This window comes from Protopterus annectens, chromosome 7.part0, assembly GCF_019279795.1.
Source record: "Protopterus annectens isolate FY-2018-M chromosome 7.part0, PAN1.0, whole genome shotgun sequence".
In the NCBI taxonomy this organism is placed as follows: Eukaryota; Metazoa; Chordata; order Ceratodontiformes; family Protopteridae; genus Protopterus; species Protopterus annectens.
In genome coordinates, this window is record NC_056739.1 from 289,721,026 (window position 1) to 289,735,759 (window position 14,734).

Below are 14,734 nucleotides of genomic sequence, written 5' to 3' on the forward strand. Positions count from 1 at the left end.
TGAAATACCTTAAACCTCCTGTAGTGCTAGAGCCCTCACTGTGTAATACCTTAAACCTCTTGTAGTACTAGAGCCTTCACTGTGAAATACCTTAAACCACCTGTAGTGCTAGAGCCTTCACTGTATAATATTTTAAACCTCCTGTTGTAGAGGCCTATTGGATATATACAAATTACTCCTTAAGGCCATAGCAATATTTAAGCTACATGGATTCTGAATGCCCATGATTTTTTTACTTTTTAAGTCTTTATGGGTATATTCAGATCAGTTAAGCCAAACCTCACTAGCTGTAGCCTTTCATGTTTCAGGATTTTTGTGACCTCATCAGTACAGCATAGGTACACTGTTTGGGTGTACTTTAGAAACAAATATTTGATGATAATACTTGCCAGGCCCTGCTCAGTTCTGTGAAGATTGGGGAAAGATGGGCAAAGGCCGACAGCCTAGTCAAATAGAATTTGATACATAATTCTATCATTTGTATAAATAAATGTAAAATACAAGCTTGTGTTTTTAAATGAAAGAAAACACTGTAAAATGTGAACTTCAAGATTGTTGCAACATTGCCATCTGCTGTAAGGAAAATCAAGCCAAAATTTCAAATGTTCTTTGAAGTTACAATTATCTAAAATGGTGCCGAAGTGTCTGGCTAAACACATTCTTTCTATTGTCTTAACTGAAGGAATAATTGTTAGAGTATACATGTGAAATGTCTTTTATTGTTGTAGTTTCCTGAGCAGGTGTTAGCTTGCTAAATAATGCAATTTGTTTGCCTGGGAACTCCAGACTAAGTGTCAAGATGATGTAATGTGAAAACTTGGAAAACCTAAGTGTCAAAATGATGTAATCTGGGAGGGCCTTAGCAGAGCTGTTTGTTAGTGTTTTAAAATTGTTCAGTGAGAGACTAAAAGCATTTGTCTTGGACCATCAACCCAGCACTGCTTATGCTCTATATGTCTGTAAATAGGATTATAGCACTATGTTTTCTCTTAAGATTAGTTAAAGATTACTAAGTTAGATTAAGTGTTTTTCTTTGATATCAGACCTATCCTACTGTATTGTTTTAAGTTTCTGTGTGATCTCTGAACTCTTAGATATCTCTGCGGTGTAGTAGTATTGTCTTGTGTTTTAATTATTTATTATTAACTATTTTAAAAACTTTTACCATTGGCTGGTTTGTGTAGAGAAGTAGGTTCTAGAGTACATTGTATATTTATAGAGGTTATCATAATAGGCCACTCTAATAAGGCTTAGACTGAATAGTCACATTACCAATTGGATAATAATATTGCACAGTAATAATTGGAGACCTTTTTAAGGGCCTTTGGATAGCTGATAATATTAGCTGGTGGTGGCAGAAATTACTACCTAGTCTGGGTAAAGGGGCACAGCTAGAGAATCTGTGTCAGCCTTTCCCAGGAGTGTCTGTGAAGTTGTATAAATACTTATCTCAAAGTGTGTGTGGTGTGTCAGCTACCTGGGCAGGGACACAAAGTACTGGTTGAACAGAGAGGGTACTGAGGTTAGCTTGCCAGCTAGGCTGTGATCTGGGCCCTATAGCAATGCCAGTGGAGAGTCTTACTGGGGACCTGGAGAGCAAGGGAGCAACCAGCCCCAGACTGACTGTGATCTCTGTGTGCACTTAAGGCAAATTGTACTTTACTGTGTGTATTAGTTATCCTTTCCTCTTCTAGGAGATGACCTTCCTGGTGTTGGTCATGAGGATTGAGGCTCCTTGATTGCTGGCCAGGGCATGGTCGTCACAAGTACCATATAGGAGGCTGAACTCCCACACATGCACAAACGTCTATATATAACTTTTAAACTACATAATTTCTGAAAGGAAATAAAAACTGTTCTATTTTTGTCATGTCTCTGAGCCATAATATCTACTTTGAGTGTGTGAGATTGAAGTCTCATCCTTTGCACAGTCTCAGTCCTCTTCCTCATGTGCACTTAAAGAGTTGAAAGTCCATGTTCAGGGGTGTTGGAGAAAATCTTCCCTCCCCACTTGGTTTGAGGGAGACTAGACATCTGCAAAAAAGAACCTTATGAGATATCCAGATGAACTGTATCAATCTGTTTAGTTTATCACTTTCAGTGTTACAACATGCTGTAGTAGTTCACAAGCTGTTTTATTTTGCATTTCATCTCTGTGGTAGGCTGTGATCATTGAGCTGGCCTTTGATCAATATCTTATATGAACTTAAATGTAATGCTGTACTTTTTTTTTGACAAAAGCACTGCATCCTCAGTCTTTGCCCTACATCCCTGATCTCTAAATATACTACCTTCAAGGTCACACCTGCTCACAGAAAATTAAATAATTATATTTCCCTTTTCTGTCAGATGGTATGACCTTGGACAGAGCACATATAGAAATCATGGGTGTGGTTGCATAGCTTCACATTGAGGTACAGGAGATGCAGCTCTCCTGCAAAAGTTAAAATATTTCTGAATTTTGTATATGGTGATCAGATGAGCTTGAGGGAATCTAAAGTTGGCAGGTTTAGCACTGGGCAGTCTAGTCTTGGTAAACTGAAGTAGACCTGAATAATGTGCATTACGCTAATTTAAACTGTGAAAAATATACAAAAAAGAAGATATGAAAAGGAAAGCAAACAGGAAAGCAGAAATTAAAGAGGCTTAAACTAATCCAATTTAAGGATAGGACATCCAGTGGATGGGGCATCCCTTCATCTGTCTCTGAAATAGAAAAAGAGAATAAGGCTGTTGTGAAGAGCAAGACCTTTTGCTTATATCATCATCTTTGGAAACTTTAACTCAGAATGTTCGGAGCAGCTCAACAATTTGAAATAGGAAACTTGGCTTAGTGAATGTTCTAACATGCTCAAAACCCCAGCGTATACTACCTTGGTTATTGTAATTTATTTATTTACTTATTTATTTTACATTTGTTAACCGGGGGTGTCTGATTGAGCCAGAAAGGCCCTTTTTCAGCAGAGGCCCATGGAGAAAAGCTCCACAAAGAAAGATTACAGATACATTTAGTTAGACATGATCAGTATACACACAAATTACAAAAGACAAGTTTTTGCAGTGGTATGCAGCACATCAACAGTTACAGTGGAGAGAACAAACAAAAAATATTAATTTAAAAATAAAGGTAATTAATAGATTTGTGGTGTACAGCTGAAATTTGGAACATAGGTAGAATACATACATAGTACACAGGTACAGTACATACATTGTAGATTAGCCAGTGTTTGTGAGTAAGATTGAAAACTATTATCAAGTACTCTAGATTTAGTATGTATACCTTATCCACTTTCACTAGCCTGGGTAGCAATCATGGCACTACCAACTTTGCTTGAGATGTTGCCTGATGAGGTCTTTAAAGGAGGCTTTGGTTGATGTGTTTTGAATGCTAGTGGGGACTGAGTTCCATTTTTTAGCCACTGAACTACTGTATAGCACATCTCCAAAGCTATTGTAGCTGTTGGTGACTTCTAGTAGTAGTTTGCTTGATAATCTAAGAGGCCTTTTGGCTGAGTGATGTTGTACTAGGTTTTTGAGGGCAGGACACTTATTGGGGAGGTAATAGATAGAATGACAGAGGCATAGCTGATTGTAAGTTAGGAGGTTGGGTAGTTCAAGCCAGTGGAGCTGTCTCAAAGCAGTACATTGATGAGTTCTATATGAGTAATTTGCAGCAAAGTGGGCAATTCTGTCATAACAGGCTTCCATTTTGCTTAGTTCAGTTTTGTTGAGATTAGTCAGAATGGAAGATGCATAGAGTAGGGTGGTTAGAAGTTGGGAGCGAGCAATGGCTGATCTTATGTTGTTGGTAAGAAATGGATTGATACGGTAGAATGATCCCAGTTTGGCATGTACTTTTTTAATAGTTAAGTTGAGATGACTATCAAATTTTAGGTGGGAGTCTATGGTTATTCCCAATAGCTTAGCCTGTGCCACTGGAGTGATTGGAGTAGCATTTGTGGAGTAGATAGTGAATTGACTGTTATCAGTGTTTTTGTTAGAACTGTTTATAATCATAAGCTGAGTTTTCTTTGGATTGAGGATAAGTTGGGCTTTGGTAAGGTAGTTTTCAACATCAGAGAATGCTAGTTGAGTTGTTTGCAGAAGGGTGGGAATGTTTTGTGCAGCACAGATTAAGGCAGTGTCATCTGCATACTGAATGATAGATGCATGCTGTGTGGAGGTATGGAGGTCATTTGTGAAGACTGTGAATAGTAGTGGTCCTAAGATAGAACCCTGTGGGACTCCTATAGTTATGGGCAGTTGAGGAGAGAGAGAATTTTCCCATTTCACAGCTTGGTACCTGTCAGTTAAGTAGCTTTGGAACCAGGTAAGAGTGGAATTTGATAGGTGATATTGGCTTAGTTTGTTTAGCAGGATTTGGTGTGAGACTGTGTCAAATGCTTTGGACATATCCAAAAAAAGAGTTGACACCTGTAGGCCTTCATTTTTGAGATGGTTTACTGTGTCTGTGAAGCAGAGGAGGGCTGTAGTGGTACTATGGGCAGGTCTGAAACCATGCTGAGTAGGTGACAGGATGTTGCTGTCTAGGAGATAGTTTAGGATCTGGGTATGGATGCATTTTTCTAGGATTTTGGCCAGGGGGGGAGAGTAAAGCAATGGGTCTGTAGTTATTAAGTTCAGTGGAGGTCCCACCTTTATGTATGGTTGTAACATAGGATATTTTCCAGAGTTTGGGTACATAGTTTTCATCAATTGATCTGTTTATGAGAGTGGAGACTGGGATAGCAATAGCATCTGCTATGAATTTCAAGAAATAGCTGGGGAGTAGGTCGGCTGCTGTTGATGAAGTTTTTAGTTTGGAGAGCATGCTTTTGATTGAAGTGGTGGAAAACATTTTGAGGGTAAAGCTTGTATTAGTGTTGTTTTTGTTGGGGGGCTAGTGAGGAAGGAACTGTCCTGTGATACTAAGGATAGAACTGAGTTCACAAAGTGGGAGTTGAATTGTGTTTCGATGGGAACTTTAATGTCAGGGGTCGTTGGTTTGGGGGGTAGCCTTTTGGGTGGATTTTAGTAGCTGGTTTACATTTTTCCAAAATTTTTGGGGGTTGTGTTGGTATTTAGTTTGTAATGTTGTGTAGTAGGATTTTTTGTCCAGCCTAATGCAATTTTTTGCATAGTTGCTCAGTTCTTGGTACTTAGTTAGGCTTTGTGTTTCTTTGTTTTTTTTTTTTTTTATAGTAAAGCCAGGCAGTGTCTCTGGACGTGAAGCTTTGTTTGATTTCTTTACTGAGCCAGGGGTTTATAGAGGTTCTAACCTTGATTTTGCACAATGGAGCGAGTGCCTAGGTGTTGTAGAAATGTTTTGTTGAAATATGCTACAGCCTGGTCAACTGGGAGGGTTTTTAGGAGGTGTCCAGTCACAGTTACAGAGTGTTGAGGACCTCAGGAGAGAATTTTTTTGTGTTTCTAGTGGATATATAGTTAGTGGTTTTGCATATGCTTTTTCTACTACATATAAAGTATATTATGTTATGGTCAGTTAAGGTGTCTGGGAGACTGCCTGTGTGAGGGTACAATGGGGGTTGTTAGTTAGGATCCAGTCAAGGATGGATTCCCTTTTAGATTTTTTATCACATCTAGTTAGAATTTGGGCTAGCTGCTGGTAGCCATGGAGATTTATTAGATTGCTTGGTGGTTCTGATATACAGGTGAACCAATCTAGGTTGAAGTCCCCCAGAATAAGGGTTTCTTGTGAGTATGTGGAAGTACACCAGGATAAGAAGTCTTCAAGGCTAGCAGGTGTATTACCAGGTGGACTATAGATTACAATTGTGGTGATGAACTTTTTAGGGTGAAGTTGAAGTTGTGAGATAAGTATGTCCCAATTATTGGGGGAGGGGTAGGAGTTTGGTAATTGACGGACAGTTAAGTTGGACTTGTACAGTAAGGCAGTTCCACCCCCTTTATGAAGTGGTCTGTCTTGTCTAATGATATTGTAGCTGGTAGGGAGAACTTCTGAGTTAGCTATGTTTTTATTTAGCCAGGTTTCTGTTAAAGCAACTATGTCTGGGGAGTAGTGTGCCATTGTGGCTTGGAGTTCAGGAATTTTATTTTTGATACTTCTAATATTAATATTTAGCATTACAAGATGGTTGATTTTGCTGCTGTTGTTGATTTGCCCAGGGATGAAGAAAGTGGGGGTGTTATGTTCTGACATTTGTGTTGGAGCAGTTTGTGTTGGACAGGATGGATTTGGGCCTGGGTTGGGGTGGATATCCCCACTTATGGTGAGCCTGCTGTTAAAATGGTGATACAGATGTTGGAGTTTGGTGAGGAGTGTAAGAAAGTATTGTGCTTTTTTTGAGTAGGAATGAGAGCATATGTGTTTAGTTCTGAATTGGTCTGTTATGTAGCTCTTGAACAATTGTGGGCAGATATTATTATAATGTGTGGTGTCTGTATATGAGAGTGCATAATGTAGTGTTGTGCTACTAAGTTTAGGGATATTGCTAGAGTGATAACTTGTGGTGTTGTAAAGAATTATGAGAAGACAGACTAGACTTAGGTGCGTGATAGTCATGGTTATAAAGTTTAAGTTGGTTCTAGGTGGGGAGTCTGAATAGGAATTATAGGGTTGCACTATATGTGGTTGGGGAAGTAGTGTGGGTGATGTAAAAAATACCTAGTGGGAATGAGAGTGATTGGGAGTATTTTGTGTGGAGTAAGTTGGTGTGGTATAATGTGATATGACTTGAGGAGCTGTGATTGGTGGAGGTGATGTGAGGGTGAGCTGTGGATGTGGCTGTGATTACTATAAATGTAGAGGTAGTGGAGGTGGGAAAGAATAGGAGGCAGGGCAGGGGAGCAGAGAGAGCCTGAGCGTTAGCGAGGGCAAACGGAGCAGGGCAGAGCCCACCAAGACAAGAGAAAAAAGTATTACTTTACAAATCTGAACACTTTAAACAAATTCCTGAGGTCTAATGGCTTACCAGCAAGCAGAATGTAATTGCTGAAGAGCACTTGTGTCCTGGTGGGAGATTAGAAATTTAAAGATGGCTCCATGCTCAGCAGGAGTCTAATATAGACTTAGTATTGGGGGAGGGAGATAGCACAAGGGGTGTAAACCAGGTGGAATGCAAAAAAAAAAACAGAGAGGCAATCAGTGGAAATCAGTGAAGGCCTCAGAGGGGGTAAGTAATAATTCAAACTACCTGTAAAGTGAAGGAGAGAAGTGACAGCAAAGTTTATTAAGGTTGGGAGTGTGTCATCACATTGACTTGCTGATTAGTAACCAGTCTGTGCACAGATTAGAGTAGGGGGATACATTATCAATGAAGGGGAATGTATAGAGATGCAAATAAACAGGTGAGCCTCCAAGTGATACAAACTAAGGCAGAAAGCACTGATAGGGCTGCTTGATGGTTAATTTAGTCACAGGGATCTGAATTAAATGTATACTGTCTATTGGACAGTTAGAATTACTGTACTAGCTGGGGGGAGGGGGTGACACAAGGCTACAACAGTCAGTTTTATTAGCATGCTGAGAACTACTAAGAAATACTGCTAATGTAATAGCTTTACTCTCATAAAACATACAAGTAGAATGCCTGGGTGGACTGACCCTGCTCTTGAGGCTCAAAATGTATATCCTTGTTTAGTTTGCAGTACTGATTCCTTCTTATACTGTATGGGTGGAGTGGTAGCCGCAGACTGCAGATTTGCTTGAGTGTGCTCCTGCTCTTGAGGCTCGAAATGTATATCCTTGTTTAGTTTGCAGTACTGATTCCTTCTTATACTGTATGGGTGGAGTGGTAACCACAAGTCTGCGAACACCCACTGACCTTTCTAAAAAGCAACACTATAGTCAGTGCACTGCACTTAGCTAAGGACATGTGCACTACTGCAAAAACCCAGATGACTCTTTGGTGAGTTTGTCTTTATGTTTTCGAAGGGTGGTCTTTGTAAATCAGACTCTTCCATTTTCCCTGGACCCCAACAGTCTTGAGAGTTACCATCCTACCTTAAATATTTCATTCATTGATAAGTTCTTATGAATCTGTTATTTTCACAACTTTATGATCCATTTTAGCCCATTTTTTGACCTTCTTGCAATTGTGTACATGGGTAGACAGATATTAATGATTAAAAGTAATTAAGGCATTTCCTTACTCTGTGCCCATTTCACAAGGTTCATCAAAGGTACATCCGCAGATTATCCACAAAAAATGAACAAAGAATCAAGACGGATTTATACAATCAAGGTAAGCGCTTTCGTCCAAACCAAATGAAAGAACTTCATCAGACAGTTACAAACCATGAAAAGCTAGTATAAATAATTCAGACAAAATGACATCACTTCCCCTAATAGCAATTTAAAGACATATTCTCCCCATTAACACTTCATATACATTACTATTATAATAGGTAAAAATAAGATGCTGGCCTAATTTCAATTTATAACTGTTCTTGGCGTCTAAAGTCGGAGATATAACTTTATTTGTTATATTTCTGGATATTTCTGCTTCACTATTTTTGATTTTCTCTCTTATACTGTGTGGCTCTTGTTGCATCTATCGGTAAGAATTACAGGCTGGATTACTGGCTTCTTTTTACTCAGTAGAGTTTTACATTTATACAACCCTTCTTTTTTCCAGCAGAGTTTATTTAATTACTGGGTTTGTATTTTTTATAATGATTTGACTGCTGTTGTGGTTTTGTCTTTTACTTCAGCCGTGTCTGATATGGTAGGTCGGGTTTTGTATCCTTTATAAACGTCTAAATGGGTGTGGGTTTCCCGCCGGTTCCTGATCTGTTATTCTAAACTTCCTTACAGATACTTGTTTGATCTGTTAGTTTTGGTGGTTTAGTAAGGTTTTCGAGGGTTTATTGAATAATATGTGTTGGGAGGGTCTCAACCTTCAAGCGGCAGCTCTCAAAGTCTTCTGACCTGGATCGAAGACGCTCTCAAGGTCAGCTAACTGGTTTGTGCCTCATGCATTTGAGCTCTTCAGCAAAGGTTAGATCGGGCCGGTGCGTCTGTCCGGGGCAGTGTTTCCTTCGATAAAATGGTTCCTCAGACTCGAGTCTTGGAACCCGTGGATGGAAGCGGTCTGCTTCGCCCTCGGGTTCCTCGGTCTTGCTTTCCCTCCCCCGACATATTCAAGCTCGGCACTCTCTCTGTCTCGATATGGTCGTCCACCGTTCTGTCAATTGGGCATTGTGGTCCAATGGATTTATTTATTGTGGAAGGTCTAGCCATTGTCCAACTTAGAGAGCCCGGGGTTCTCCATCCATTCCTCCTCGAGACCGGTTTCGTCTTTGGAGCGAGGAAGAACTGCATTCCTGATTGTGCGATAAATTCCCACAGGCTCCTCCCATCTGTTCCTCTCACCTCCCACGACTCCGTTCCAGCCGACGGTCTGTCCTGTCCCCTCCGGTCGTCGAACCGAGGTGATATTTTCTTCCGGACTTCGGCGTCTAGGTCTATCTCTCCCCTCAGTGGGCCAGTCGATGCCTCAATTGACTCTGGACTCAGCCCTTAGATACCTTGCCAACCTCACAATTTCTTCCCATCGGGACCGGAAAGCGAGATTCCTCGATTCCTCCCCGAGGTCTGTTCGACGATTGGGCGGTGTTGTGATCACAGGACCCGGGCAGTGAAACAATTCCTCGGGAGACCTCGGGGAGCGTCCCCTCCAGTGCAACTTCTCAGGGACCATCCAGCGTGCCCCGACCACCTCCTCAACCACGGATGGAGGTGTCCCTCCCCAGCGAGGCGTCTTCGAGTGCCCTGAAAAGAAGTTTTGGGATCAATTGTGTAAGAGGAGACCTTGGATTCTGACCCAGAGGCCTTCCGAGGTCCCTAAGACTTCTGAGAGAAGATGTCTCTCCTCCTAAGTATTGGTGAGAAGAGTCTCTTTTAGAGAAGACCCGGAGTCCCTGAAACAGAGGTTGAGTCAGTTTTGCTTATACAGGGATGAGTCTCCAGGCCGCGGTATTCCTGAATAATTCTTTCTTATTACTGGATACGCTTTACTTGCCCGGCCTTCTAAGAGAGTCCTCTTCGGATGCTAGGAACCAGTCTTTGCTGGTGGAACCAAATGAGAGAAACCTTCTCAAATACTCCCGGAACCAATGGACACAGTTCCACCAGATGTGGTTCCAAGTCATGCTATGAGATGTCGGAGTCTTTCGAAATTCCAGATGCAACAATTCAGATTGACTCCATCCTCACAATAAGAGATTCTAGATTTTTGGATTTGGCTGGAGCGGCCAGGATAGTTCAGCGGCTTTTCTGTCCATATCCTGAACTATTGGACTAATTTTACTGCGTCTACAGGGGATACGACAAAGAGTTGGAGATACCTATCCCTCAGAAAGTGATGCAACTGTCAGGACAAGTGTGACGAAGCGCAGCTTTCCACCCACTACATCTATTGTTAACTTCGTCAATGAGGCTGAGGCCCTAAACAGCCATTGCTTGATCAGATTTACAACTTCTAGTTTGATCGCCAGACAATCCTGGATAAACATGGCAATTACAACGCCCTGGGTGTCACTGCCCCTCCCTTTTTGGCGCAAGGCTGGCGGGTGCCCGAAGACCCTACCCGGTGTGAACAGGAGGAAGACTCGTCTCTTTGTCGCCGTCCGTTTCAACCCCAATGCACTCGTACCCACCACGGAAGCAAAATGGAAAAGAAAACGGTTGAAACCTTCCAGATCTTTCCAGGACTGCCCCTCTGCCAATAGAGGCAGAAAATGGTACTTCGACCCCCAGCAGCATCTTCTGGCAGCAGAGGGGTCCGCCAACATCTGCAGGGAGGGAGACCCTGTGGAAAAAGCCCAGCCAGCCTGAGAGCAGAGGAGGCCCAAGGGGTGACAGGGAGGTGGTCCCGAGTGCGGCCTTTCACCCTCCTGGAGCAGGGCAAAATATAACTGCGAATCTTCCAGAAAAAGCGTCCCCAGAGGGGGGCCATACAACATACCCGCTTTCTACATCTCATCCCATAAAAAATGAGATCAGATGATGTACATCTTATCCTGGCCAAAGCTTCAGAAAAAACCAAAGCAAACCAGTGAAATCCATCACCCCAACCAGCGGACCAGGAGGATTCGGAACTACTCAATAAGACAGGTAGTTCCAAAACAGGGGACTGGAGGCCCATTCTTTCTATCTCCGGACATACCCACCGTCAGGAAAGTTCCAGAGGAGGAAAGCTTCAGGCGATCCTTACATTCTTACCTTCCCATACGAAAATAAAGAAGGGAGATCCTATCATGTGCTCATACGATCAAAAAATATAATACTTCAAGAGGTTCGACTGGCTTCATCCTGGGGGCCAGTCCCAGGCAATTCACCAACCTGCCGTGGCCAAGAGCCTCAGCCTTGGTTTCTTCACCAAAATGCATCACAGTACTAGCGATCTGACTGTAGGCAGCCAAGGATTCAGGTGTTTCCGTATACCAAATGACTGCGCCCTTTCTGCCACCTTTGTCAACTATTAGGCCACCAGGCCCACGGAAGATCTGTGACCTCACCCTTCAATTCAAGGCCACTTAGGAAAATCCTTAGAACAATCATCACACCTACTTCCAGCCATTGGAGCAAGAATTAAACTCCGTACGTCAGCCCTAACAAATCATCAGTTAATTTACTAGCAGAGACAAAAAGGATCAACTCTTCTAATCTTGTCTTCTACTCTCTCCTGTAAAACAATACTGAGCCATCAACTGGTCACTCTTGCCTCTGGAATTGCAATGAAACACCCTATCAATTAATTCTACAACTAGGCTACTCAAGAGACATCGGTGAAACTCAACTACACCTCAATGGAGAGCTTCTTATATCCAATTTGCACAAAACATTGATAAACTGGTTGCTTTCATGCTTAACAAATCTTCCAAGGGGAGACCCGTTTGTGCTTCTCATTAGGGTTAACGTTTGACCACCAGACGGCTTCACAGATAGGGACCCACCACACTGGCTTCCTGATACAGTGGGGGCAGAATGGAGGCAGTGTTTCACAATCTGCACATCAATGACTACGAGTTGAATCTGGGTACCACGGGCCTCTTGAGTGCAATTGCTCCCTCTGAAACTCACTCTGGGAAGTCTTGCGGATTGACCACTATTGAGTGTCTGTACAGTGCATGCAACACTTTTACAACTTCAAGTATCAGCTATGCAGAGAAACCAGACAACATCTGGCAGTGGGTCTGAATCTGTTAAACTTTCAGGGAACCAAACAGTCAAGCTATGCAGAGCCGACAGGATGATGGCAGCAAATCTCAGCCGCCGCAGTGGTCCCTAAAGCAGTCAGCCATCGAAGAGTTTTTTTCGCTCTGTGGCGCCTGATTTGGTCTGCAAATGCACGAGTAGCCTGGCCCGCATAGCAGGAGTAGCTTTTGCTCTTTTACGCCCTCGGACACCCCTTCCTGCGACCTGGTTTATGCCGCATGTGGACTCTATGCGCATTTCCTCCATTGCTCTGTATACCAAGAAGTTTCTCCAGAAAGTGTTCCTCCTTGGAGCTCCAGACCTCCCTTTTGCCCCATTCCAATTTCCTGACCCCATGCTGGCCACCTCCATTTGGATTCACTTCCCACAGACCCTGTCATGCTGACCCCAGAGCCTCACTTATTGACTCACTCACTCTATTGAACCCCACCCTGGACCCTTCCCCATCTCCCCAGGAGCAGCCCTCCACCTCAATTCTTGGCCCCTCAGGTTCTCTCCTTTTGTAGCCAGCAGTTCGGGCCCACAGTTACTCTTCTCATATCTAGCAGCACTACTTCCACTATTCACCAGGATTGGGCGATTTGGATCATGAACAAATACACCAAGTACATCCTTTTACAGCTCTTTTGAATAAAATATTAGAGTTTTTTGGAGACTTATTTATTAAATCGCAAATGCTTCTCCTTTTTATGCTAAATGTTCCAGAGGCACCCATTCAGAAGAGTTCAATTGGCAGCCATTTCAAATTTCCATGTGGAAGAAATTTGTAAATGACTTCTAAAGGGTTTCTTATATTTTCCCACAGAGAAGATGGTTCTGTCACCACCATGTCCCCTTGGCACCTTTGCCTAATCTCCTTAATGTTGCCCCATTTTGAAGATCTCTCTTCTTGCCCATTAAGCATGCCCACAGAGAAGACTCTCTTTTGCCCCATTTTGGTAGCTATAGGCTGTGCTTGAACTTTCTGCTCTCTCATTCAAGCACCCTTAACTGATCTTTCACTCTTTCACTCTTGAGCTGTTTCCAATTCATTTTTCATTTTTTTCCCAAAAGAGTATTAATTTAACAAATCCAGTCCATCCTGAATTACACTTTCTTCAAAATCACTCCAACAAATTGAATTACCCACTTTTCCAAATCATAGACAAAATAGGACATACTTGGATAGAACAAAGATGTAAGAAGAGGCATTCAAGAACAAAGATCACTTGCTTGCAGCAAAAACTGGACTAGCAAGGGCCAAAGTTGCCTTTAAAGAGTGGTTAGCATGGTTAACGGATTGTATAATCTGTTCTTTGGATCTTCAAATTTGCATCTTTTGCACAAACCCATCCGACATCAGGCTCTACATCTTTGGCACCTCATGCAGGTCAGCCTGCCTGCCTACCACTGGAGCGGCTGCTAGGGCTGCTACTTGGTTACATTCACCATTCATCTTTTCTCAGACTAGGGTCTAGGGTTTAGGGACAGGGCAACCCTTTGTTCCCACTAGCGTCCGGAACAGCCTCCTCGAGTTCAAGGAGGCTCAAGCGCTAGACGTATGAGCAGTAGGAACAAGGCATTGAAATCGGCGACATATAGAAGTTACACATAGACCATAGAACACACTGTGGAGTGTTCCCATTACCATTCTTTTTCCTGCCTCCACCCTCCCGCTTCCCTTCCTCCTCACTCTTGATGCCTGGCTCGGATCATCCTTCTGCTGCTTCTCTGCACATATCTTTTATATATATATATATATATATATTATATATATATATATATATATATATATATATATATATATATATATATATATATCTCTTATATATATATATATATATAAATATATATTTATTTTATGGACATATGTAATATGTATGATGCTCTCCTCTCTGGAGGGTTAGCTTGCAAGAAAAGATGAGAGTAAAAAGAGGGGGGGGGGATGTGGTATTAGATTGGGCTCAGACTTCGATGCATGCAGAGCTTGCAGAGGCGGACCGGCGCGCCGAGGATCCAACCCATCATGTAGTAAGAAGAATGAGATGAACACTCCACATGGAATGTTATGGTAAGGACATAACTTCTATTTTCACAACCTGTCATACATATTTTAAAATTACAAATACATGTACTAAACACAAAAATATATACTTAAAACATTTGTAAGTATTAAAGTTATTTTTCTAAAGCTTTTAAACATAAAATACATTTCAAAGAACACTGGTCATTAAGGCCAGGACTGGCAAAAGCATTAACTATAAGGTGCCAATAAAGCTCCCTCTCCTCTAAACAGAAGGGCCATGGACCTCCTCTGATATTCTTGCTGACATTGTCAATTATTAAGTAGTTGAAAAAATTAGAGACATGTTTGGCCAAAGCATTCATAGTATTAGCTTTCCCAATATTCATATTGGTGTTCGTATACTCTCAAGTTAAAGTGTCTCTCTGTTTTCCCAATATAGAACCTCTGCATCGCTGGCATAAGGCAATGTACACAATACCACAACTTTCACAACTGTATTTACCACTAATCTGGTATGTTACATTATT

General features: G+C 41.9%; 1 protein-coding gene across 2 annotated transcripts in view; it reads left to right on the plus strand.

Annotated features, from left to right (window-relative positions):
• The window catches only part of CNTN2 (contactin 2), a 907,647-nt gene that overhangs the window by 647,177 nt on the left and 245,736 nt on the right, over positions 1–14,734 (plus strand). The window lies entirely within an intron of this gene.